Source organism: Oncorhynchus tshawytscha, linkage group LG23 (assembly GCF_018296145.1).
Source record: "Oncorhynchus tshawytscha isolate Ot180627B linkage group LG23, Otsh_v2.0, whole genome shotgun sequence".
NCBI classification, from domain to species: domain Eukaryota; kingdom Metazoa; phylum Chordata; class Actinopteri; order Salmoniformes; family Salmonidae; genus Oncorhynchus; species Oncorhynchus tshawytscha.
The window spans coordinates 20436421-20459487 of NC_056451.1; the positions used below are offsets into that span (position 1 = coordinate 20436421).

General features: G+C 56.6%; 1 pseudogene; it reads right to left on the bottom strand.

Moving 5' to 3' along the window:
* Window positions 1-23067, bottom strand: part of LOC112245867 — a 75014-nt pseudogene that overhangs the window by 41668 nt on the left and 10279 nt on the right.

Below are 23067 nucleotides of genomic sequence, written 5' to 3' on the forward strand. Positions count from 1 at the left end.
GTTCAACTTGACTGAGATTCTCTGCAGTCTTGAGACTTTGCTTTGCCTGCAGTTTGACTGCAGTCGAGCTAAAATCATGGCTGGAACACAGCAGGCTTGGTAAGAGCAGTCGAGGTTGTATTGACAGTGCCGCACGCTCAAGCCTGATTTCCACCAAAGCCAAGACACAGCAGTTTGGACCGCTGGCTCCTGGGTAAACCTTGGCCTCTGCAGAATTTTGAACTCACTCACTTAGCTAGAGGTGGGCTGGTCGCTTGTACAAAAACATCCACCAGTGGCTCAGCAAACCAGCCTGGAAGCTCATTCCACTGGCATTCAACATAAGAGGAGTCAGACCACGCTTTGACCTAGTTGTGGATGGTGGAAGGTTTACAACAAGATGCCCATCCTGGTTGTTCTAAGTTAAAGTTTGAATCAAATTTAAGTTCAGACCAGGGTTTCCGTTAGACTGCTTTTTAGCCAATAAAAAATAATAAAGAAAAGCTGGTGAATAAAATTGGTGCCGGCCAAAACATTGCAAAATAATGCTTTTTAGCCTATTCGTCGATGGACATACATTTGACTGGTCATGCTTATCGGTCTATTAGGTTAATTTGCATAATTCTGTGGAATTAAATTGGCGCATATACAGTACACATTCGTTATGTATCATATTTATCACACGTACAGCATACAAATACAGAGCGGAAAATGTGAAAACATATATACTTAATGGAAACATCAACGTTTTACGACCTATGAGGCATGTCTTACCTTGCCTCAAAGTAGCCTAGCCAAAATTAGACCATATTCCAGGGAATTCTTTTAAATCAACTTTTCTTACACTGTCCCGTAGCCAAAGGCACAATACTAGTCACATTTGCAACCTGTGCTAGTTGTTGCATATTAGATTTCCCCCTTTCTTAAATTTCAAAACAGATTTTTCCATCTCTGTCACATGAAACCACTCGTATGTGCTTTACGCTTTTGCTAACGGTCTTTCCTGCGAATTGCATTATGGAACGAACATTCGCGCGTAGCCTACTACCATGTGTGCTTTGCTGAGCTTATAATGTGAAATAATATTTTATCAACATTTTAAGCTAAATGTTCTGATCGGTTGCATCAGACTCATTTTCATGTAGCCTAGGTCTACTGGTTGTATGAATTTGGGATATATCGTTCCACAACTGTCCCAGAGTCTGTTTGGAATGGGCCATTCCTTTCTCGACAAGCTGAACGATAAACTTTTCCACCATGGGGATAGTAGATTGACAGGCTAGTGATGTTGCTGTTCGGTCCTCTTCTTGTTGGAAAAGTACACGTGCAGTTATTCTAACATCTTCAAAGTGCACGTCAGAATTCAGTAAGGAGGACGCACATCGTTGCATCCTCGACTTGTATGTTCTGTAAATATGAATGACCATCATGTAAAATGTGATTTCTGTCATTCTGAGGACTGTGGGTGGACTCCCTGATCAGGTTACGCACCCAATACATGTGGGTCAGGTAAATCTCTCAACTGTCTGGTCAATTAAAAATGCTGCCGGTCAAATGTCAAGACAGGGAAATGATGTCCCTTATCTTATACAGTCTGTCCGTCCCCAACTCTGTTCTTCCCTCCAGATGTGAGGAAGATTAAACAGAGTACATGGTGCTCCAATGACCTTACACTACTCAACAGCACCAACAGCATGTCCTGTTCAACGGTTTAGTTACTTTTAGTGCAAACCCTTTCGACACATCTTACGGTGCAATGTCCTAAGTTGCTGATGAAAATCTCAACCACTGTGCTAGAGTCCTGCAAAACCAACACATCAATTGCACGTCTCCAGTAAAGTGCAGAAGAAAATCATATGAAAAGGGGTTAATGAAATTGATGAGATATTTCACAGCCAATGCTTTTATCACTGGATTTTAAAGTGAGGAATAACGGGGGTGAAATTTAGCAACGACACATTACAACTTGAAATAGCCCGCCGGTCAATGGCCGTAGTTTAAACAAAGTGCAAAACAGCACGTCTGAGCACCATCAATCCTGAGGGGTGACTGCAGGAGGAAACATTACATACGTGACTCATCTCAAACTGCTTTCTGTCACGGCACAGATACAGAGAGAAAGAAAGAAACACAGACACAAATATTTAGAATATTTCTTACTGTTGTTGAATTGTCAAGAAGGAACCTGCACGTAAACACTTTGTTGAACAGTGTATACCATGTGTATCCTGAACATACGACTAATAAACCCTGAAACACACACAGTATGTTTATATTAAACTGATTATGTCCGTAGGCAGATCATTTACTGAGCAATCTTTTTCATTATTAGGACATGTGAACACCGACATTCCAGAGGTGTCTTTGATCTGCACATGTGCTAGCACCAGCAGGGCGAGCCTCCCTCTGTAGCCCGCGTGAAGTGTGTTTTAGAAGACGTTTTCACATACAAACTTTATCCGAATTCAGAATGAAAAATGCTCGCTGTGGTAGAACATTTATTTCCAGGAAGCCTGATCTCAGATGTGTCCATGTAAACAGGATTATTTGGGAAATTCTTCTTCTTGCAAAGCATGTAAACGTTTTAATCAAACTATTATATTAATCTGACGATCCACAATCATTTGCATTATTGTGAGCATGTAACCACACTCACACCAGACCTGTATCCAGAGCTTACAGTGTTACAGTTAATCAGCCTTTCAGATCAATGCGACCATGTTCTACAGCAAAGACTGTTTAATAAATCTCCATCAGCATTGGACATGCATTGTGAGAGGTTAACAATACAGCCTAGCTTTAAAATGGTCAACTAAAATGGTCAAAAGCTGCACCTGCAATGTTGTGGTTTTATGCTACAGTAATGACTGTAGATGCACTGGAATCAGAATTGCAAAGCAGTAGAAAACCGGTCAACAAAAAAAGAGAAATTTCAGAACGCACGGAAACTGCTGTTGTTATGAGAGGCCTTGTTCTGCCCTGGCCTCAGTTGGGAGGGATATGACGACAGTTATGAGGGCTATCTGCCGAGCACTGAGAAATGTCACACTGTGCCTTTAAATGCTGAAGTGAACACATTGAGAACTTCCTGAGTGTGACACCCCCTTCCTCTCTAGCTGCTCATTGGCTGCTAGTATCCAAGGGCTGGGCGGCGAGGTCTCTATAAATAAACCTGGTAGCTTGTGCTGTATCAGCAACCCTTCCCACAATGCCGCTCTCGCCCTCCCTCCCTCTATTTCGCTCTGCATGTTACCTCTCTCTCCCTCTGTCTCTCAGTCTCCCTCGCTCTCTCTCAGTCTCCCTCGCTCTCTCTCTCAGTCTCCCTCGCTCGCTCTCTGTCTCCCTCGCTCGCTCTCTCAGTCTCCCTCGCTCGCTCTCTCAGTCTCCCTCGCTCGCTCTCTCAGTCTCCCTCGCTCGCTCTCTCAGTCTCCCTCGCTCGCTCTCTGTCTCCCTCGCTCGCTCTCTCAGTCTCCCTCGCTCGCTCTCTCAGTCTCCCTCGCTCGCTCTCTCAGTCTCAGTCTCCCTCGCTCGCTCTCTGTCTCCCTCGCTCTCTGTCTCCCTCGCTCGCTCTCTATCTCCCTCGCTCGCTCTCTCAGTCTCCCTCGCTCTCTCTCAGTCTCCCTCGCTCTCTCTCTCAGTCTCCCTCAGTCTCGCTCTCTCAGTCTCTCAGTCTCCCTCGCTCGCTCTCTCAGTCTCCCTCGCTCGCTCTCTCAGTCTCCCTCGCTCGCTCTCTCAGTCTCCCTCGCTCGCTCTCTCAGTCTCCCTCGCTCGCTCTCTCAGTCTCCCTCGCTCGCTCTCTCAGTCTCCTCGCTCGCTCTCTCAGTCTCCCTCGCTCGCTCTCTCAGTCCCCTCGCTCGCTCTCTCAGTCCCCTCGCTCGCTCTCTCAGTCCCCTCGCTCGCTCTCTCAGTCCCCTCGCTCGCTCTCTCAGTCCCCTCGCTCGCTCTCTCAGTCCCCTCGCTCGCTCTCTCAGTCCCCTCCCTCGCTCTCTCAGTCCCCTCGCTCGCTCTCTCAGTCCCCTCCCTCGCTCTCAGTCCCCTCGCTCGCTCTCAGTCTCCCTCGCTCGCTCTCTGTCTCCCTCGCTCCCTCTCTCAGTCTCCCTCGCTCTCTCAGTCTCCCTCTCTCTCTGTCTCCCTCTCTCTCCCTCTCTCTGTCTCCCTCTCTCTCCCTCTCTCAGTCTCCCTCTCAGTCTCCCTCTCTCAGTCTCCCTCTCAGTCTCCCTCTCTCAGTCTCCCTCTCTCAGTCTCCCTCTCTCAGTCTCCCTCTCTCAGTCTCCCTCGCTCTCTCTCAGTCTCCCTCGCTCTCTCTCAGTCTCTCCCTCTCTCAGTCTCCCTCTCTCAGTCTCCCTCTCTCAGTCTCCTCTCTCTCAGTCTCCCTCTCTCAGTCTCCCTCTCTCTCAGTCTCCCTCTCTCTCAGTCTCCCTCTCTCAGTCTCCCTCGCTCTCAGTCTCCCTCTCTCAGTCTCCCTCGCTCTCAGTCTCTCAGTCTCCCTCTCTCAGTCTCTCTCTCAGTCTCCCTCTCTCAGTCTCCCTCTCTCAGTCTCCCTCTCTCAGTCTCTCTCAGTCTCCCTCTCTCAGTCTCCCTCTCTCAGTCTCCCTCGCTCTCTCTCAGTCTCCCTCGCTCTCTCTCAGTCTCCCTCGCTCTCTCTCAGTCTCCCTCGCTCTCTCTCAGTCTCCCTCGCTCTCTCTCAGTCTCCCTCGCTCTCTCTCTGTCTCCCTCGCTCTCTCTCTGTCTCCCTCGCTCTCTCTCTGTCTCCCTCGCTCTCTCTCAGTCTCCCTCGCTCTCTCTCAGTCTCCCTCGCTCTCTCTCTCAGTCTCCCTCGCTCTCTCTCTCAGTCTCCCTCGCTCTCTCTCTCAGTCTCCCTCCTCTCTCTCTCTCAGTCTCCCTCGCTCTCTCTCTCAGTCTCCCTCGCTCGCTCCTCGCTCTCTCAGTCTCCCTCGCAGTCTCCCAGTCTCTCTCGCTCTCTCAGTCCTCCAGTCTCTCTCGCTCTCTCAGTCTCTCTCGCTCTCCCAGTCTCTCTCAGTCTCTCTCGCTCTCTCAGTCTCTCTCGCTCTCTCAGTCTCTCTCGCTCTCTCAGTCTCTCTCGCTCTCTCTCTCACTCTCCCAGTCTCTCTCGCTCTCTCTCTGTCTCTCTCCTCTCAGTCTCTCCCAGTCTCTCTCTCTCTGTCTCCCAGTCTCTCTCGCTCTCTGTCTCCCAGTCTCTCTCGCTCTCTGTCTCCCAGTCTCTCTCGCTCTCTCAGTCTCCCAGTCTCTCTCGCTCTCTCTGTCTCTCTCGCTCTCCCAGTCTCTCTCGCTCTCTGTCTCTCTCGCTCTCAGTCTCTCCCAGTCTCTCTCGCTCTCTGTCTCTCTCGCTCTCCCAGTCTCCTCGCTCTCTGTCTCTCTCGCTCTCCCAGTCTCCCTCGCTCTCTGTCTCCTCGCTATCTGTCTCCTCTTCGCTCTCTGTCTCCCTCTCTCTGTCTCCCTCGCTCTGTCTCCCTCGCTCTCTGTCTCTCGCTCTCCAGTATGTCCTGTGCTCTCTGTCTCCCTCGCTCTCTCATCCTCGCTCTGTCTCTGTCTCCTCGCTCTCTGTCTCCTCGCTCTCTGTCTCCCTCGCTCTGTGATGTCTGTCTCCTCTCGCTCTCTGTCTCCCTCGCTCTCTGTCTCTCCCTCGCTCTCTGTCTCCCTCGCTCTCTGTCTCCCTCGCCCTCTGTCTCCCTCGCCCTCTGTCTCCCTCGCTCTCTGTCTCCCTCGCTCTCTGTCTCCCTCTCTGTCTCTCGCTCTCTGTCTCCCTCGCTCTCTGTCTCCCTCGCTCTCTGTCTCTCTCAGTCTCCGTCTCCCTCGCTCTCTCAGTCTCCCAGTCTCTCTCGCTCTCTCAGTCTCTCTCGCTCTCTCACTCTCTCTCGCTCTCTCACTCTCTCTCGCTCTCTCACTCTCTCTCGCTCTCTCAGTCTCTCTCGCTCTCTCAGTCTCTCAGTCTCTCTCGCTCTCTCAGTCTCTCTCGCTCTCTCAGTCTCCCAGTCTCTCTCGCTCGCTCAGTCTCCCAGTCTCTCTCGCTCTCTGTCTCCCAGTCTCTCTCGCTCTCTCAGTCTCCCAGTCTCTCTCAGTCTCCCAGTCTCTCTCGCTCTCTCTCCCAGTCTCCCAGTCTCTCTCCAGCTCTCTGTCTCCCAGACTCTCTCAGTCTCCCAGTCTCTCTCGCTCTCTCAGTCTCCCAGTCTCTCTCGCTCTCTCAGTCTCCCAGTCTCTCTCGCTCTCTCTCCCAGTCTCCCAGTCTCTCTCGCTCTCTCAGTCTCCCAGTCTCTCTCGCTCTCTCAGTCTCCCAGTCTCTCTCTCTCGCTCTCTCAGTCTCCCAGTCTCTCTCGCTCTCAGTCTCCCAGTCTCCCAGTCTCTCTCGCTCTCTCAGTCTCCCAGTCTCTCTCGCTCTCAGTCTCCCAGTCTCTCTCGCTCTCAGTCTCCCAGTCTCTCTCTCTCTCAGCTCCCAGTCTCTCTCTCCCAGTCTCTCTCGCTCTCTCAGTCTCTCTCTCTCGCTCTCCAGTCTCTCTCTCTCGCTCCCTCCCAGTCTCTCTCGCTCTCTGTCTCCCAGTCTCTCTCGCTCTCTGTCTCCCAGTCTCTCTCGCTCTCTGTCTCCCAGTCTCTCTCGCTCTCTCTCTCTCCCAGTCTCTCTCGCTCTCTGTCTCCCAGTCTCTCTCGCTCTCCAGTCTCTCTGTCTCCCTCCCAGTCTCTCTCGCTCTCTGTCTCCCAGTCTCTCTCGCTCTCTGTCTCCCAGTCTCTCTCGCTCTCTGTCTCCCAGTCTCTCTCGCTCTCTGTCTCCCAGTCTCTCTCGCTCTCTGTCTCCCAGTCTCTCTCGCTCTCTGTCTCCCAGTCTCTCTCGCTCTCTGTCTCCCAGTCTCTCTCTCCCAGCTCTCTGTCTCCCAGTCTCTCTCGCTCTCTGTCTCCCAGTCTCTCTCGCTCTCTGTCTCCCAGTCTCTCTCGCTCTCTGTCTCCCAGTCTCTCTCGCTCTCTGTCTCCCAGTCTCTCTCGCTCTCTGTCTCCCAGTCTCTCTTCTCTGTCTCCCAGTCTCTCTCGTCTCCAATCTCTCTCGCTCTTTCTCCCAGTCTCTCCAGTCTCTCTCAGTCTCTCTCGCTCTCTCTCCCAGTCTCTCTCGCTCTCTCTGTCTCTCTCAGCTCTCTCTGTCTCCCAGTCTCTCTCTGTCTCTCTCAGTCTCCCAGTCTCTCTCGCTCTCTCTCCCAGTCTCTCTCGTCTCTCTCTGTCTCTCTCTCAGCTCTCTCTCGCTCTCTCTCGCTCTCTCTGCTCTCTCTGTCTCTCTCGCTCTCCCAGTCTCTCTCGCTCTCTCTGTCTCTCTCGCTCTCTCTGTCTCTCTCGCTCTCTCTGTCTCTCTCTCTCTCTCTGTCTCTCGCTCTCCCTCTCAGTCTCCCAGTCTCTCTCGCTCTCCCAGTCTCTCTCTGTCTCCCAGTCTCCCTCGCTCTCCCAGTCTCTCTCACTCTCCCAGTCTCTCTCACTCTCCCAGTCTCCCAGTCTCTCTCGCTCCCAGTCTCCCTCGTCTCTCGCTCCGTCTCCCTCGCTCTCTCAGTCTCCCAGTCTCTCTCCTCTCTCTCAGTCGCTCTCAGTCTCCCTCGCTCTCTCAGTCTCCCTCGCTCTCTCAGTCTCCCTCGCTCTCTCAGTCTCCCTCGCTCTCTCAGTCTCCCTCGCTCTCTCTCAGTCTCCCAGTCTCTCTCTGTCTCCCTCAGTCTCCCTCAGTCTCTCTCAGTCTCCCAGTCTCTCTCAGTCTCCCAGTCTCTCTCAGTCTCCCAGTCTCTCTCAGTCTCCCAGTCTCTCTCAGTCTCCCTCAGTCTCTCTCAGTCTCCCAGTCTCTCTCTCCCAGTCTCTCTCAGTCTCCCAGTCTCTCTCAGTCTCCCAGTCTCTCTCAGTCTCCCAGTCTCTCTCAGTCTCCCAGTCTCTCTCAGTCTCCCAGTCTCTCTCAGTCTCCCAGTCTCTCTCGCTCTCTCTCTCTCAGTCTCTCTCTCTCTCAGTCTCCCAGTCTCTCTCTCTCTCCCAGTCTCCCAGTCTCTCTCGCTCTCTGTCTCCCAGTCTCTCTCGCTCTCTGTCTCCCAGTCTCTCTCAGTCTCCCAGCTCTCTGTCTCCCAGTCTCTCTCGCTCTCAGTCTCCCAGTCTCTCTGCTCCCAGTCTCTCTCGCTCTCTCAGTCTCTCTCCAGTCTCTCTCGCTCCCAGTCTCTCTCGCTCTCTCAGTCTCTCTCGCTCTCTCAGTCTCTCTCTCTGCTCTCTGTCTCCCAGTCTCTCTCGCTCTCTGTCTCCCAGTCTCTCTCGCTCTCTGTCTCCCAGTCTCTCTCGCTCTCTGTCTCCCAGTCTCTCTCGCTCTCTGTCTCCCAGTCTCTCTCGCTCTCTGTCTCCCAGTCTCTCTCGCTCTCTGTCTCCCAGTCTCTCTCGCTCTCTGTCTCCCAGTCTCTCTCTCCTCAGTCTCCTCGCTCTCCCAGTGTCTCTCGCTCTCCCAGTCTCTCTCTCTCTCCCAGTGTCTCTCGCTCTCCCAGTGTCTCTCGCTCTCCCAGTGTCTCTCGCTCTCCCAGTGTCTCTCGCTCTCCCAGTGTCTCTCGCTCTCCCTCCCAGTGTCTCTCGCTCTCCCTCCCAGTCTCTCTCGCTCTCCCAGTGTCTCTCTCGCTCTCCCAGTGTCTCTCTCGCTCTCCCAGTGTCTCTCGCTCTCCCAGTGTCTCTCGCTCTCTGTCTCCCAGTCTCTCTCTCGCTCTCTGTCTCCCAGTCTCTCTCGCTCTCTGTCTCCCAGTCTCTCTCGCTCTCTGTCTCCCAGTCTCTCTCGCTCTCTGTCTCCCAGTCTCTCTCGCTCTCTGTCTCCCAGTCTCTCTCAGCTCTCTGTCTCCCAGTCTCTCTCTCTCTCTGTCTCCCAGTCTCTCTCGCTCTCTGTCTCCCAGTCTCTCTCTCTGTCTCCCAGCTCTCTGTCTCCCAGTCTCTCTCGCTCTCTGTCTCCCAGTCTCTCTCGCTCTCTGTCTCCCAGTCTCTCTCGCTCTCTGTCTCCCAGTCTCTCTCGCTCTCTGTCTCCCAGTCTCTCTCGCTCTCTGTCTCCCAGTCTCTCTCGCTCTCTGTCTCCCAGTCTCTCTCGCTCTCTGTCTCCCAGTCTCTCTCGCTCTCTGTCTCCCAGTCTCTCTCGCTCTCTGTCTCCCAGTCTCTCTCGCTCTCTGTCTCCCAGTCTCTCTCGCTCTCTGTCTCCCAGTCTCTCTCGCTCTCTGTCTCCCAGTCTCTCGTCTCCCAGTCTCTCTCGCTCTCTCGTCTCCAGTCTCTCTCGCTCTCCCAGTGTCTCTCGCTCTCCCAGTGTCTCTCGCTCTCCCAGTGTCTCTCGCTCTCCCAGTCTCTCTCGCTCTCTGTCTCCCAGTCTCTCTCGCTCTCTGTCTCCCAGTCTCTCTTGCTCCCAGTCTCTCTCAGTCTCCAATCTCTCTCGCTCTTTCAGTCTCCCAGTCTCTCACTCTGTCTCTCTCGTTCTCTCAGTCTCCCAGTCTCTCTCAGTCTCTCTCGCTCTCTGTCTCTCTCGCTCTCTCTGTCTCTCTCGCTCTCTCTCCCAGTCTCTCTCTGTCTCTCTCTCTCGCTCTCTCTCTCCCAGTCTCTCGCTCTCTCTGTCTCTCTCTCTCTCTCCCAGTCTCTCTCTCTCTCTGTCTCTCTCTCTCTCTCTCTGTCTCTCTCTCTCTCTCAGTCTCTCTCTCTCTCTCAGTCTCTCTCTCTGTCTCTCTCTCTCTCTCTGTCTCTCTCTCTGTCTCTCGCTCTCAGTCTCCCAGTCTCTCTCGCTCTCCCAGTCTCTCTCTGTCTCCCAGTCTCCCTCGCTCTCCCAGTCTCTCTCACTCTCCCAGTCTCTCTCACTCTCCCAGTCTCCCAGTCTCTCTCGCTCCGTCTCCCAGTCTCTCTCGCTCCGTCTCCCAGTCTCCCTCGCTCTCTCAGTCTCCCAGTCTCCCTCGCTCTCAGTCTCCCTCGCTCTCAGTCTCCCTCGCTCTCAGTCTCCCTCGCTCTCAGTCTCCCTCGCTCTCAGTCTCCCTCGCTCTCAGTCTCCCTCGCTCTCAGTCTCCCTCGCTCTCTCAGTCTCCCTCGCTCTCTCAGTCTCCCTCGCTCTCTCAGTCTCCCAGTCTCTCTCAGTCTCCCAGTCTCTCTCAGTCTCCCAGTCTCTCTCAGTCTCCCAGTCTCTCTCAGTCTCCCAGTCTCTCTCAGTCTCCCAGTCTCTCTCAGTCTCCCAGTCTCTCTCAGTCTCCCAGTCTCTCTCAGTCTCCCAGTCTCTCTCAGTCTCCCAGTCTCTCTCGCTCTCTCAGTCTCTCTCGCTCTCTCAGTCTCTCTCGCTCTCTCAGTCTCTCTCTGCCTCCCAGTCTCCCTCGCTCTCCCAGTCTCTCTCTGTCTCCCAGTCTCTCTCGCTCTCCCAGTCTCTCTCGCTCTCCCAGTCTCCCAGTCTCTCTCCCTCTCTCGTCTCCCAGTCTCTCTCGCTCTCTCAGTCTCCCAGTCTCTCTCGCTCCCAGTCTCCTCAGCTCTCCTCCCTCGCTCTCAGTCTCCCTCGCTCTCCAGTCTCCCTCGCTCTCAGTCTCCCTCGCTCTCAGTCTCCCTCGCTCTCTCAGTCTCCCTCGCTCTCTCAGTCTCCCTCGCTCTCTCAGTCTCCCTCGCTCTCTCAGTCTCCCTCGCTCTCTCAGTCTCCCTCAGTCTCTCTGTCTCCCAGTCTCTCTCAGTCTCCCTCAGTCTCCCAGTCTCTCTCAGTCTCCCAGTCTCTCTCAGTCTCCCAGTCTCAGTCTCCCAGTCTCTCTCAGTCTCCCAGTCTCTCTCAGTCTCTCTCAGTCTCCCAGTCTCCCAGTCTCTCAGTCTCTCTCGCTCTCTCAGTCTCTCTCGCTCTCTCAGTCTCTCTCTGCCTCCCAGTCTCTCTCAGTCTCTCTCTGTCTCCCAGTCTCTCTCGCTCTCTGTCTCCCAGTCTCTCTCGCTCTCTGTCTCCCAGTCTCTCTCGCTCTCTGTCTCCCAGTCTCTCTCGCTCTCTGTCTCCCAGTCTCTCTCGCTCTCTGTCTCCCAGTCTCTCTCCCAGTCTCTCTGTCTCCCAGTCTCTCTCGCTCTCTGTCTCCCCAGTCTCTCTCCCTCTCTCTCGTCTCCCAGTCTCTCTCGCTCTCCAGTCTCTCTCGCTCTCTCAGTCTCTCTCGCTCTCTCTGTCTCCCAGTCTCTCTCGTCTCTCTGCTCCCAGTCTCTCTCGCTCTCTGTCTCCCAGTCTCTCTCGCTCTCTCTCCCAGTCTCTCTCGCTCTCTCTCTCTCCCAGTCTCTCTCGCTCTCTGTCTCCCAGTCTCTCTCGCTCTCTGTCTCCCAGTCTCTCTCGCTCTCTGTCTCCCAGTCTCTCTCGCTCTCTGTCTCCCAGTCTCTCTCGCTCTCTGTCTCCCAGTCTCTCTCGCTCTCTGTCTCCCAGTCTCTCTCGCTCTCTGTCTCCCAGTCTCTCTCGCTCTCTGTCTCCCAGTCTCTCTCGCTCTCTGTCTCCCAGTCTCTCTCGCTCTCTGTCTCCCAGTCTCCCTCGCTCTCCCAGTGTCTCTCGCTCTCCCAGTGTCTCTCGCTCTCCCAGTGTCTCTCGCTCTCCCAGTGTCTCAGTCTCCCAGTGTCTCTCGCTCTCCCAGTGTCTCTCGCTCTCCCAGTGTCTCTCGCTCTCCCAGTGTCTCTCGCTCTCCCAGTGTCTCTCTCTCTCCCAGTGTCTCTCTCGCTCTCCCAGTGTCTCTCTCGCTCTCCCAGTGTCTCTCTCGCTCTCCCAGTGTCTCTCTCGCTCTCCCAGTGTCTCTCTCGCTCTCCCAGTGTCTCTCTCGCTCTCCCAGTGTCTCTCTCGCTCTCTGTCTGTCTCTCGCTCTCCCAGTCTCTCTCGCTCTCCCAGTCTCTCTCTCTCTCTCCCAGTCTCCAGTCTCTCTCTCTCTCTCCCAGTCTCTCTTTCTCTCTCTCCCAGTCTCTCTCTCTCTCTCTCCTCCCAGTCTCTCTCTCTCTCTCTCTCTCTCCAGTCTCTCTCTCTCTCCCAGTCTCTCTCTCTCTCTCTCCCAGTCTCTCTCTCTCTCCCAGTCTCTCTCTCTCTCCCAGTCTCTCTCTCTCCCCAGTCTCTCCCAGTCTCTCTCTCTCTCCCAGTCTCTCCCTCTCTCCCAGTCTCTCTCGCTCTCCCAGTCTCTCTCGCTCTCCCAGTCTCTCTCGCTCTCCCAGTCTCTCTCGCTCTCCCAGTCTCTCTCGCTCTCCCAGTCTCTCTCACTCTCCCAGTTTCTCTCTCGCTCTCCCAGTTTCTCTCTCTCTCTCTCGCTCCCAGTCTCTCTCTCTCTCTCGCTCCCAGTCTCTCTCTCTCTCTCTCGCTCCCAGTCTCTCTCTCTCTCTCCCAGTCTCTCTCTCTCAGTCTCTCTCTCTCTCCCAGTCTCTCTCTCTCTCCCAGTCTCTCTCTCTCTCCCAGTCTCTCTCTCTCTCCCAGTCTCTCTCTCTTACCCAGTCTCTCTCTCTCTCCCAGTCTCTCTCTCTCTCCCAGTCTCTCTCTCTCTCCCAGTCTCTCTCGCTCCCAGTTTCTCTCGCTCCCAGTTTCTCTCGCTCCCAGTTTCTCTCTCTCTCTCGCTCCCAGTTTCTCTCTCTCTCTTGCTCCCAGTCTCTCTCTCTCTCCCAGTCTCTCCCAGTCTCTCTCTCTCGCTCCCAGTCTCTCTGTCTCCCAGTCTCTCTCTCTCTCTGTCTCCCAGTCTCTCTCTCGCTCCCAGTCTCTCTCTCTCTCTGTCTCCCAGTCTCTCTCTCCCAGTCTCTCTCGCTGTCTCCCAGTCTCTCGCACCCAGTCTCCCAGTCTCTCGCACCCAGTCTCCCAGTCTCTCGCACCCAGTCTCCCAGTCTCTCGCACCCAGTCTCCCAGTCTCTCGCACCCAGTCTCCCAGTCTCTCGCACCCAGTCTCCCAGTCTCTCGCACCCAGTCTCTCTCAGTCCCAGTCTCCGTCTCTCTCGCTCCCAGTCTCCCTCGCTCCCAGTCTCCCTTGCTCCCCAGTCTCTCTCGCTCTCCCAGTGTCTCTCGCTCTCCCAGTGTCTCTCGCTCTCCCAGTGTCTCTCGCTCTCCCAGTGTCTCTCGCTCTCCCAGTCTCTCTCGCTCTCCCAGTCTCTCTCGCTCTCCCAGTCTCTCTCGCTCTCCCAGTGTCTCTCGCTCTCCCAGTCTCTCTCGCTCTCCCAGTCTCTCTCGCTCTCCCAGTCTCTCTCGCTCTCCCAGTCTCTCTCTCTCTCCTCCCAGTCTCTCTCTCTCTCCCAGTTTCTCTCTCTCTCTCCCCAGTCTCTCTCTCTCTCCCAGTCTCTCTCTCTCTCCCAGTCTCTCTCTCTCTCCCAGTCTCTCTCGCTCCCAGTTTCTCTCGCTCCCAGTTTCTCTCTCTCTCTCTCGCTCCCAGTTTCTCCTCTCTCTCGCGCTCCCAGTCTCTCTCTCTCGCTCTCCCAGTCTCTCTCTCTCGCTCTCCCAGTCTCTCTCTCGCTCTCCCAGTCTCTCTCTCTCGCTCTCCCAGTCTCTCTCTCTCGCTCTCCCAGTCTCTCTCTCTCGCTCTCCCAGTCTCTCTCTCTCGCTCTCCCAGTCTCTCTCTCTCGCTCTCCCAGTCTCTCTCTCTCGCTCTCCCAGTCTCTCCCTCGTCTCCCAGTCTCTCTCTCTCGCTCTCCCAGTCTGTCTCTCTCTCGCTCTCCCAGTCTGTCTCTCTCTGTCTCCCAGTCTCTCTCGCTCTCTGTCTCCCAGTCTCTCGCACCCAGTCTCCCAGTCTCTCGCACCCAGTCTCCGTCTCTCGCTCCCAGTCTCCGTCTCTCGCTCCCAGTCTCCGTCTCTCGCTCCCAGTCTCCGTCTCTCGCTCCCAGTCTCCGTCTCTCTCGCTCCCAGTCTCCGTCTCTCTCGCTCCCAGTCTCCCAGTGTCTCTCGCTCTCAGTCTCCCAGTCTCTCTCGCCTTCCCAGTCTCTCTCGCTCCCAGTCTCTCTCTCTCTCCTCCCAGTCTCTCTCTCTCTCTCGCTCCCAGTCTCTCTCTCTCTCTCTCCCAGTCTCTCTCTCTCTCTCGCTCCCAGTCTCTCTCTCTCTCTCGCTCCCAGTCTCTCTCTCTCTCTCTCTCCCAGTCTCTCTCTCTCTCTCTCGCTCCCAGTCTCTCTCTCTCTCTCTCTCGCTCCCAGTCTCTCTCTCTCTCTCTCTCTCGCTCCCAGTCTCTCTCTCTCTCTCCCAGTCTCTCTCTCCCAGTCCCTCTCTCTCGCTCCCAGTCCCTCTCTCTCTCGCTCCCAGTCCCTCTCTCTCTCGCTCCCAGTCCTCTCTCTCTCGCTCCCAGTCTCTCTCTCTCGCTCCCAGTCTCTCTCTCTCGCTCCCAGTCTCTCTCTCTCTCGCTCCCAGTCTCTCTCTCTCTCGCTCCCAGTCTCTCTCTCTCGCTCCCAGTCTCTCTCTCTCTCGCTCCCAGTCTCTCTCTCTCTCGCTCCGTCTCTCGCTCCCAGTCTCTCTCTCTCTCGCTCCCAGTCTCTCTCTCTCTCGCTCCCAGTCTCTCTCTCTCTCGCTCCCAGTCTCTCTCTCTCTCGCTCCCAGTCTCTCTCTCTCTCGCTCCCAGTCTCTCTCTCTCTCTCGCTCCCAGTCTCTCTCTCTCTCTCGCTCCCAGTCCCTCTCTCTCTCTCGCTCCCAGTCCCTCTCTCTCGCTCCCAGTCCCTCTCTCTCTCGCTCCCAGTCCCTCTCTCTCTCGCTCCCAGTCTCTCTCTCTCTCGCTCCCAGTCTCTCTCTCTCGCTCCCAGTCTCTCACTCTCTCGCTCCCAGTCTCTCTCTCTCTCGCTCCCAGTCTCTCTCTCTCTCTCGCTCCCAGTCTCTCTCTCTCTCTCGCTCCCAGTCTCTCTCTCTCTCGCTCCCAGTCTCTCTCTCTCTCGCTCCCAGTCTCTCTCTCTCTCGCTCCCAGTCTCTCTCTCTCTCTCGCTCCCAGTCTCTCTCTCTCTCTCGCTCCCAGTCTCTCTCTCTCTCTCGCTCCCAGTCTCTCTCTCTCTCTCGCTCCCAGTCTCTCTCTCTCTCGCTCCCAGTCTCTCTCTCTCGCTCCCAGTCTCTCTCGCTCCCAGTCTCTCTCGCTCCCAGCCTCTCTCGCTCCCAGCCTCTCTCGCTCCCAGCCTCTCTCTCTCTCAGCCTCTCTCGCTCTCAGCCTCTCTCTCTCAGCCTCTCTCCTCTCAGCCTCTCTCGCTCTCAGCCTCTCTCGCTCTCAGCCTCTCTCGCTCCCAGCCTCTCAGTCTCTCTCGCTCCCAGTCTCTCTCGCTCCCAGTCTCTCTCGCTCCCAGTCTCTCTCAGTCTCTCTCGCCCCAGTCTCTCTCGCTCCCAGTCTCTCTCGCTCCCAGTCCTCTCTCGCTCCCAGTCTCTCTCTCCCAGTCTCTCTCGCTCCCAGTCTCTCTCGCTCCCAGTCTCTCTCGCTCTCAGTCTCTCTCGCTCCCAGTCTCTCTCGCTCCCAGTCTCTCTCGCTCCCAGTCTCTCTCGCTCCCAGTCTCTCTCGCTCCCAGTCTCTCTCGCTCCCAGTCTCTCTCGCTCCCAGTCTCTCTCGCTCCCAGTCTCTCTCGCTCTCAGCCTCTCTCGCTCTCAGCTCTCTCGCTCCCAGCCTCTCTCGCTCCCAGTCTCTCTCGCTCCCAGCTCTCTCGCTCCCAGCCTCTCTCGCTCCCAGCCTCTCTCGCTCCCAGCCTCTCTCGCTCCCAGCCTCTCTCGCTCTCAGCCTCTCTCGCTCTCAGCCTCTCTCGCTCCCAGCCTCTCTCGCTCCCAGCCTCTCTCGCTCCCAGTCTCTCTCGCTCCCAGTCTCCCACTCTCCCTCGCTCTCAGTCTCCCAGTCGCTCTCAGTCTCCCTCGCTCCCAGTCTCCCTCGCTCTCAGTCTCCCAGTCTCCCTCGCTCTCAGTCTCCCAGTCTCCCTCGCTCCCAGTCTCCCAGTCTCCCTCGCTCTCAGTCTCCCAGTCTCCCTCGCTCTCAGTCTCCCAGTCTCCCTCGCTCTCAGTCTCCCAGTCTCCCTCGCTCTCAGTCTCCCAGTCTCCCTCGCTCTCAGTCTCCCAGTCTCCTCGCTCCCAGTCTCCCTCGCTCCCAGTCTCCCTCGCTCTCAGTCTCCCTCGCTCTCAGTCTCCCAGTCTCCCTCGCTCTCAGTCTCCCAGTCTCCCTCGCTCTCAGTCTCCCAGTCTCCCTCGCTCTCAGTCTCCCAGTCTCCCTCGTTCTCAGTCTCCCAGTCTCCCTCGCTATCAGTCTCCCAGTCTCCCTCGCTATCAGTCTCCCAGTCTCCCTCGCTCTCAGTCTCCCTCGCTCTCAGTCTCCCAGTCTCCGTCGCTCTCAGTCTCCCAGTCTCCGTCGCTCTCAGTCTCCCAGTCTCCCTCGCTCTCAGTCTCCCAGTCTCCCTCGCTCTCAGTCTCCCAGTCTCTCTCGCTCCCAGTCTCTCTCGCTCCCAGTCTCTCTCGCTCCCAGTCTCTCTCTCTCTCCCAGTCTCTCTCTCTCTCCCAGTCTCTCTCTCTCTCCCAGTCTCTCTCTCTCTCCCAGTCTCTCTCTCTCTCCCAGTCTCTCTCTCTCTCCCAGTCTCTCTCTCTCTCCCAGTCTCTCCCTCGCTCTCAGTCTCCCTCGCTCTCAGTCTCCCAGTCTCTCTCGCTCTCAGTCTCCCAGTCTCTCTCGCTCTCAGTCTCCCAGTCTCTCTCGCTCCCAGTCTCCCAGTCTCTCTCGCTCCCAGTCTCCCAGTCTCTCTCGCTCCCAGTCTCTCTCAGTCTCTCTCGCTCCCAGTTTCTCTCGCTCCCAGTTTCTCTCTCTCGCTCCCAGTTTCTCTCTCTCGCTCCCAGTTTCTCTCTCTCGCTCCCAGTTTCTCTCTCTCGCTCCCAGTCTCTCTCTCTCTCCCAGTCTCTCTCGCTCTCCCAGTCTCTCTCGCTCTCCCAGTCTCTCTCGCTCTTCCAATGTCTCTCTCTCTCGCTCCCAGTCTCTCTCTCGCTCCCAGTCTCTCTCTCTCTCTCTCTCGCTCCCAGTCTCTCTCTCTCTCTCGCTCCCAGCCTCTCTCTCTCCCAGCCTCTCTCGCTCCCAGTCTCTCTCGCTCCCAGCCTCTCTCGCTCCCAGCCTCTCTCGCTCCCAGCCTCTCTCGCTCCCAGTCTCTCTCGCTCCCAGTCTCTCTCGCTCCCAGTCTGTCTCGCTCTCAGCCTCTCTCGCTCCCAGCCTCTCTCGCTCTCAGCCTCTCTCGCTCCCAGTCTGTCTCTCCCAGTCTGTCTCTCTCTCGCTCCCAGTCTGTCTCTCTCTCGCTCCCAGTCTGTCTCTCTCTCGCTCCCAGTCTGTCTCTCTCTCGCTCCCAGTCTGTCTCTCTCTCGCTCCCAGTCTGTCTCTCTCTCGCTCCCAGTCTGTCTCTCTCTCGCTCCCAGTCTGTCTCTCTCTCGCTCCCAGTCTGTCTCTCTCTCGCTCCCAGTCTGTCTCTCTCTCGCTCCCAGTCTGTCTCTCTCTCGCTCCCAGTCTGTCTCTCTCTCGCTCCCAGTCTGTCTCTCTCTCGCTCCCAGTCTCTCTCTCGCTCGCTCCCAGTCTCTCTCTCGCTCGCTCCCAGTCTCTCTCTCGCTCGCTCCCAGTCTCTCTCTCGCTCGCTCCCAGTCTCTCTCTCGCTCAGTCTCCCAGTCTCTCTCGCTCAATCTCCCAGTCTCTCTCGCTCCCAGTCTCTCAGTCTCTCTCGCTCCCAGTCTCTCTCGCTCTCTCTCGCTCCCAGCCTCTCTCGCTCTCTCTCGCTCCCAGCCTCTCTCGCTCCCAGCCTCTCTCGCTCCCAGCCTCTCTCGCTCCCAGCCTCTCTCGCTCCCAGCCTCTCTCGCTCCCATCCTCTCTCGCTCTCAGCCTCTCTCGCTCCCATCCTCTCTCGCTCTCAGTCTCTCTCGCTCCCAGTCTCTCTCGCTCCCAGTCTCCCAGTCTCTCTCGCTCCCAGTCTCTCTCGCTCCCAGTCTCTCTCGCTCCCAGTCTCTCTCGCTCCCAGTCTCCCAGTCTCTCTCGCTCCCAGTCTCCCAGTCTCTCTCGCTCCCAGTCTCTCTCGCTCCCAGTCTCTCTCGCTCCCAGTCTCCCAGTCTCTCTCGCTCCCAGTCTCCCAGTCTCTCTCGCTCCCAGTCTCCCAGTCTCTCCAGCTCTCAGTCTCCCAGTCTCTCTCGCTCTCAGTCTCCCAGTCTCTCTCGCTCCCAGTCTCCCTCGCTCTCAGTCTCCCAGTCTCCCAGTCTCTCTCGCTCCCAGTCTCTCCCAGTCTCTCCAGTCTCTCTCGCTCCCAGTCTCTCCCAGTCTCTCTCAGTCTCTCTCGCTCTCAGTCTCTCTCGCTCTCAGTCTCTCTCGCTCCCAGTCTCTCTCGCTCCCAGTCTCCCAGTCTCTCTCGCTCCCAGTCTCCCTCTCTCAGTCTCCCAGTCGCTCAGTCTCCCAGTCGCTCTCTCCCAGTCCCAGTCTCCCTCTCTCAGTCTCCCAGTCTCCTCGCTCTCTCTCCCAGTCTCCCTCGCTCTCAGTCTCCCAGTCTCCCAGTCTCCCTCGCTCTCAGTCTCCCAGTCTCCCTCAGTCTCCCAGTCTCCCTCGCTCTCAGTCTCCCTCGCTCTCAGTCTCCCTCGCTCTCAGTCTCCCAGTCTCCCTCGCTCCCAGTCTCCCTCGCTCTCAGTCTCCCAGTCTCCCTCGCTCTCAGTCTCCCAGTCTCCTCGCTCTCAGTCTCCCAGTCTCCCTCGCTCTCAGTCTCCCAGTCTCCCTCGCTCTCAGTCTCCCAGTCTCCCTCGCTCCCAGTCTCCCTCGCTCTCAGTCTCCCAGCTTCAGTCTCCTCGCTCTCAGTTTCTCCCAGTCTCCCTCGCTCCCAGTTTCTCCCTCTCGCTCCCAGTCTCCTCTCTCAGTCTCCCTCCTCTCAGTCTCCCTCTCTCTCTCCTCTCCCAGTCTCCCTCGCTCTCAGTCTCCCAGTCTCTCTCGCTCTCCAGTCTCCCTCGCTCTTCCAGTCTCCCTCTCTCTCTCCCTCGCTCCCAGTCTCTCTCTCGCTCCCAGTCTCTCTCTCTCTCTCCCAGTCTCTCTCCCTCGCTCCCAGTCTCTCTCTCTCTCGCTCCCAGTCCTCTCTCTCTCTCCCAGTGTCTCTCGCTCCTCCCAGTGTCTCTCTCGCTCCCAGCCTCTCTCGCTCTGTCTCCCAGTGTCTCTCTCGCTCCCAGCCTCTCTCTCTCGCTCCCAGCCTCTCTCGCTCCCAGCCTCTCTCGCTCCCAGTCTCTCTCTCTCTCGCTCCCAGTCTGTCTCTCTCTCAGCCTCTCTCTCTCGCTCCCAGTCTCTCTCTCTCTCTCAGTGTCTCTCGCTCGCTCCCAGTGTCTCTCTCGCTCCCAGTCTCTCCCAGTCTCTCTCAGTCTCTCTCGCTCCCAGTCTCTCTCTCTCTCCCAGTCTCTCTCTCTCGCTCCCAGTCTCTCTCTCTCTCGCTCCCAGCTCTCAGTCTCTCTCGCTCCCAGTCTCTCTCGCTCCCAGTCTCCCAGTCTCTCTCGCTCCCAGTCTCCTCGCTCCCAGTCTCCCAGTCGCTCCCAGTCTCCCAGTCGCTCCCAGTCTCCCAGTCGCTCCCAGTCTCCCTCCCAGTCTCCCTCGCTCCCAGTCTCCTCGCTCCCAGTCTCCCAGTCTCCTCGCTCCCAGTCTCCCAGTCTCCTCGCTCCCAGTCTCCCAGTCTCCCTCGCTCCCAGTCTCCCAGTCTCCCAGTCTCCCTCGCTCTCAGTCTCCCTCGCTCTCAGTCTCCCAGTCTCCCTCGCTCCCAGTCTCCCTCGCTCTCAGTCTCCCAGTCTCCCTCGCTCTCAGTCTCCCAGTCTCCCTCGCTCCCAGTCTCCCTCGCTCTCAGTCTCCCAGTCTCCCTCGCTCTCAGTCTCCCAGTCTCCCTCGCTCTCAGTCTCCCAGTCTCCCTCGCTCTCAGTCTCCCTCGCTCTCAGTCTCCCTCGCTCTCAGTCTCCCTCGCTCCCAGTCTCCCTCGCTCTCAGTCTCCCTCGCTCTCAGTCTCCCTCGCTCTCAGTCTCCCTCGCTCTCAGTCTCCCTCGCTCTCAGTCTCCCTCGCTCTCAGTCTCCCTCGCTCTCAGTCTCCCTCGCTCTCAGTCTCCCTCGCTCTCATCTCCCTCGCTCCCAGTCTCTCTCTCTCGCTCCCAGTCTCTCTCTCTCTCGCTCCCAGTCTCTCTCTCTCTCGCTCCCAGTCTCTCTCTCTCGCTCCCAGTCTCTCTCTCTCGCTCCCAGTCTCTCTCTCTCTCTCGCTCCCAGTCTCTCTCTCTCGCTCTCCCAGTCTCTCTCTCTCGCTCTCCCAGTGTCTCTCTCTCTGTCTCCCAGTGTCTCTCGCTCTGTCTCCCAGTCTCTCTCTCTCTCGCTCCCAGTCTCTCTCTCTCTCGCTCCCAGTCTCTCGCTCTCTCGCTCCCAGTCTCTCGCTCTCTCGCTCCCAGTCTCTCTCTCTCTCGCTCCCAGTCTCTCTCTCTCGCTCCCAGTCTCCCAGTCTCTCTCGCTCCCAGTCTCTCTCGCTCCCAGTCTCTCTCGCTCCCAGTCTCTCTCAGTCTCTCTCGCTCCCAGTCTCTCTCGCTCCCAGTCTCTCTCGCTCCCAGTCTCTCTCGCTCCCAGTCTCTCTCGCTCCCAGTCTCTCTCAGCTCCCAGTCTCTCTCTCCCAGTCTCTCTCGTCTCCCAGTCTCTCTGTCTCCCAGTCTCTCTCAGTCTCCCAGTCTCTCTCGCTCCCAGTCTCCCTCGCTCCCAGTCTCCCAGTCGCTCTCAGTCTCCCAGTCTCCTCCCTCGCTCTCAGTCTCCCAGTCTCCCTCGCTCTCAGTCTCCCTCGCTCTCAGTCTCCCAGTCGCTCTCAGTCTCCCAGTCTCCCTCGCTCTCAGTCTCCCTCGCTCTCAGTCTCCCAGTCTCCCTCGCTCTCAGTCTCCCTCGCTCTCAGTCTCCCAGTCTCCCTCGCTCTCAGTCTCCCAGTCTCCCTCGCTCTCAGTCTCCCAGTCTCCCTCGCTCTCAGTCTCCCAGTCTCCCTCGCTCTCAGTCTCCCAGTCTCCCTCGCTCTCAGTCTCCCTTTCTCCCTCGCTCTCAGTCTCCCAGTCTCCCTCGCTCTCAGTCTCCCTCGCTCTCAGTCTCCCAGTCTCCTCGCTCTCAGTCTCCCAGTCTCCCTCGCTCTCAGTCTCCCTCGCTCTCAGTCTCCCAGTCTCTCTCTCTCTCTCCCAGTCTCTCTCTCTCTCCCAGTCTCTCTCTCTCGCTCCCAGTCTCTCTCTCGCTCTCCCAGTGTCTCTCGCTCTCCCAATGTCTCTCGCTCTGTCTCCCAGTGTCTCTCTCGCTCTCTCAGTCTGTCTCTCTCAGCTCCCAGTCTCCCTCTGCTCTCCTCTCCCAGTCCCCCTCTCTCTCTCTCAGTCTCCCAGTCCCCCTCTGCTCCCAGTCCCCCTCTGCTCCCAGTCCCCCTCTGCTCCCAGTCCCCCTCTGCTCCCAGTCCCCCTCTGCTCCCAGTCCCCCTCTGCTCCCAGTCCCCCTCTGCTCCCAGTCCCCCTCTGCTCCCAGTCCCCCTCACCCAACCGGCCAAAGCACTCACACAAATGTTGTCTCTAATGGGGCTGGATATTAATAAAATATAGTAGGTAAGGGCACACAGACAAACACACAGGTGTACTGCACAGGGTAGAATTCATCCTCACTTATGCAAGTGTCATATCGGACTGGGTTAAATATTTACATACTGAAGTAATCATTTCCACCAATTAACCGTGCATGGACCATGAGGTATCCCACCACACCGCTCTACAGCTGACCAAATACAGCTGCCAATCAGGGTGTCACCATAGCAACAGACTAGCCCACTCCCTGTCTCCAAGGTACAGGAATTAAATGGGGTGGGGAGTGTAAGGCCAACAGCTGAACCCACCATCCCTTCCCCCTCCCTGGCCCTGTCGATCCCTCTTATACCCTGTTAGGGTAACGGGAGCAGTGGTGCCACCAAGCCAAAGTTGGACACAGGGCAAAAGGTGGGCAAGCTAGGGAATGATGGAAGGAAGGGATAGAGTGGAGGTAAAGAGTCAGGTCTATATGCTCCCACTCAGGCAATGACACTGTGGGGATGCCTGGCTGGTACACTGACACACTAACAACACACATTAACACACTCACCGCCACAACACGGGCAAGGAGGACCACCGTCATCTCTCCACTGCCCGGGTCAGGATCTCCACGCTCTCATACAGGCACACCTGTATGATCCAGGTAACAGGCAGGTAACAGGCAGGTAACCCAGTACCGTTAGAGCTCCCCATGTGATTGGTAAGATCACCTTGAACTTTGAAGACAGCAACTCATTCACAATGCTGCCAACAAGTTACTTCAATGAACAACAGTAAATAGAACACTTTCCCTTCTGTCATGCTGACAACAGCCAGACTACTTTCCTGACTGATCTTGTCCATTGTCAGTGGTCACAAGAGAAGGCACCACTGTCTATAGAAAGTTCCAAAAGCTAAATCTTCTTCTAGAAATGTCTCTGAGCTGACCTCGTGCAGGGCGAGGGAGAGTGGCAGGGGAAGCTAAGCCCATGCCCTCTTGGTGCCGACTGTGACTGGGCCAGGTCAGGTCACTGAGGACACTCAGTCTCCTCTCTCCCTCCATCTCTCCCGGCGTGGCCGGCTCGCTGGCACTGAGGGACAGGCACAGCTGAGACACAGATACTGCGCACTCTGACACTGCGCTTTTCAGGCCCAGACTGTGAAAGGGGGGGGGCAAGACTGGCTGCTTGCACATCATGAATATGACATTCCATCTGTCAAGTTCTATGTCATAACGTACCTGTGTGTCCCTCCACATGAAACCTCTCTAGTTGTCCAGAATCTCAGTATGTCCCTCAGTGTAAAGGCTCTGGACCCTCACTGTACTGACCCTGACCATTAGCTACTTCTCAAAAGGTCAAATGTCACACTCTTGCTTCCACATACCGGGCAACAATCCAATCAGGACACAGCGGTAATGTCTGCTTCCAGCCTGCACAGCCCGACATGATTGCTGCATCAGATCATTGTCATGACATGACTGGCTTGTACATCTGGTCATTGTCAATCACTGGACTGAAAATACAACCACCTTGGCTTCGGATACAATCCAACAGGATGAAGACAGGCCGGAGGGAAGTACCTATCATCATATGACCACAGTAGTTTGATAAAGGAGGAAGTTCTGGGCATTCACTGGAAGTGTGAGCCATCCTATGGAGTGA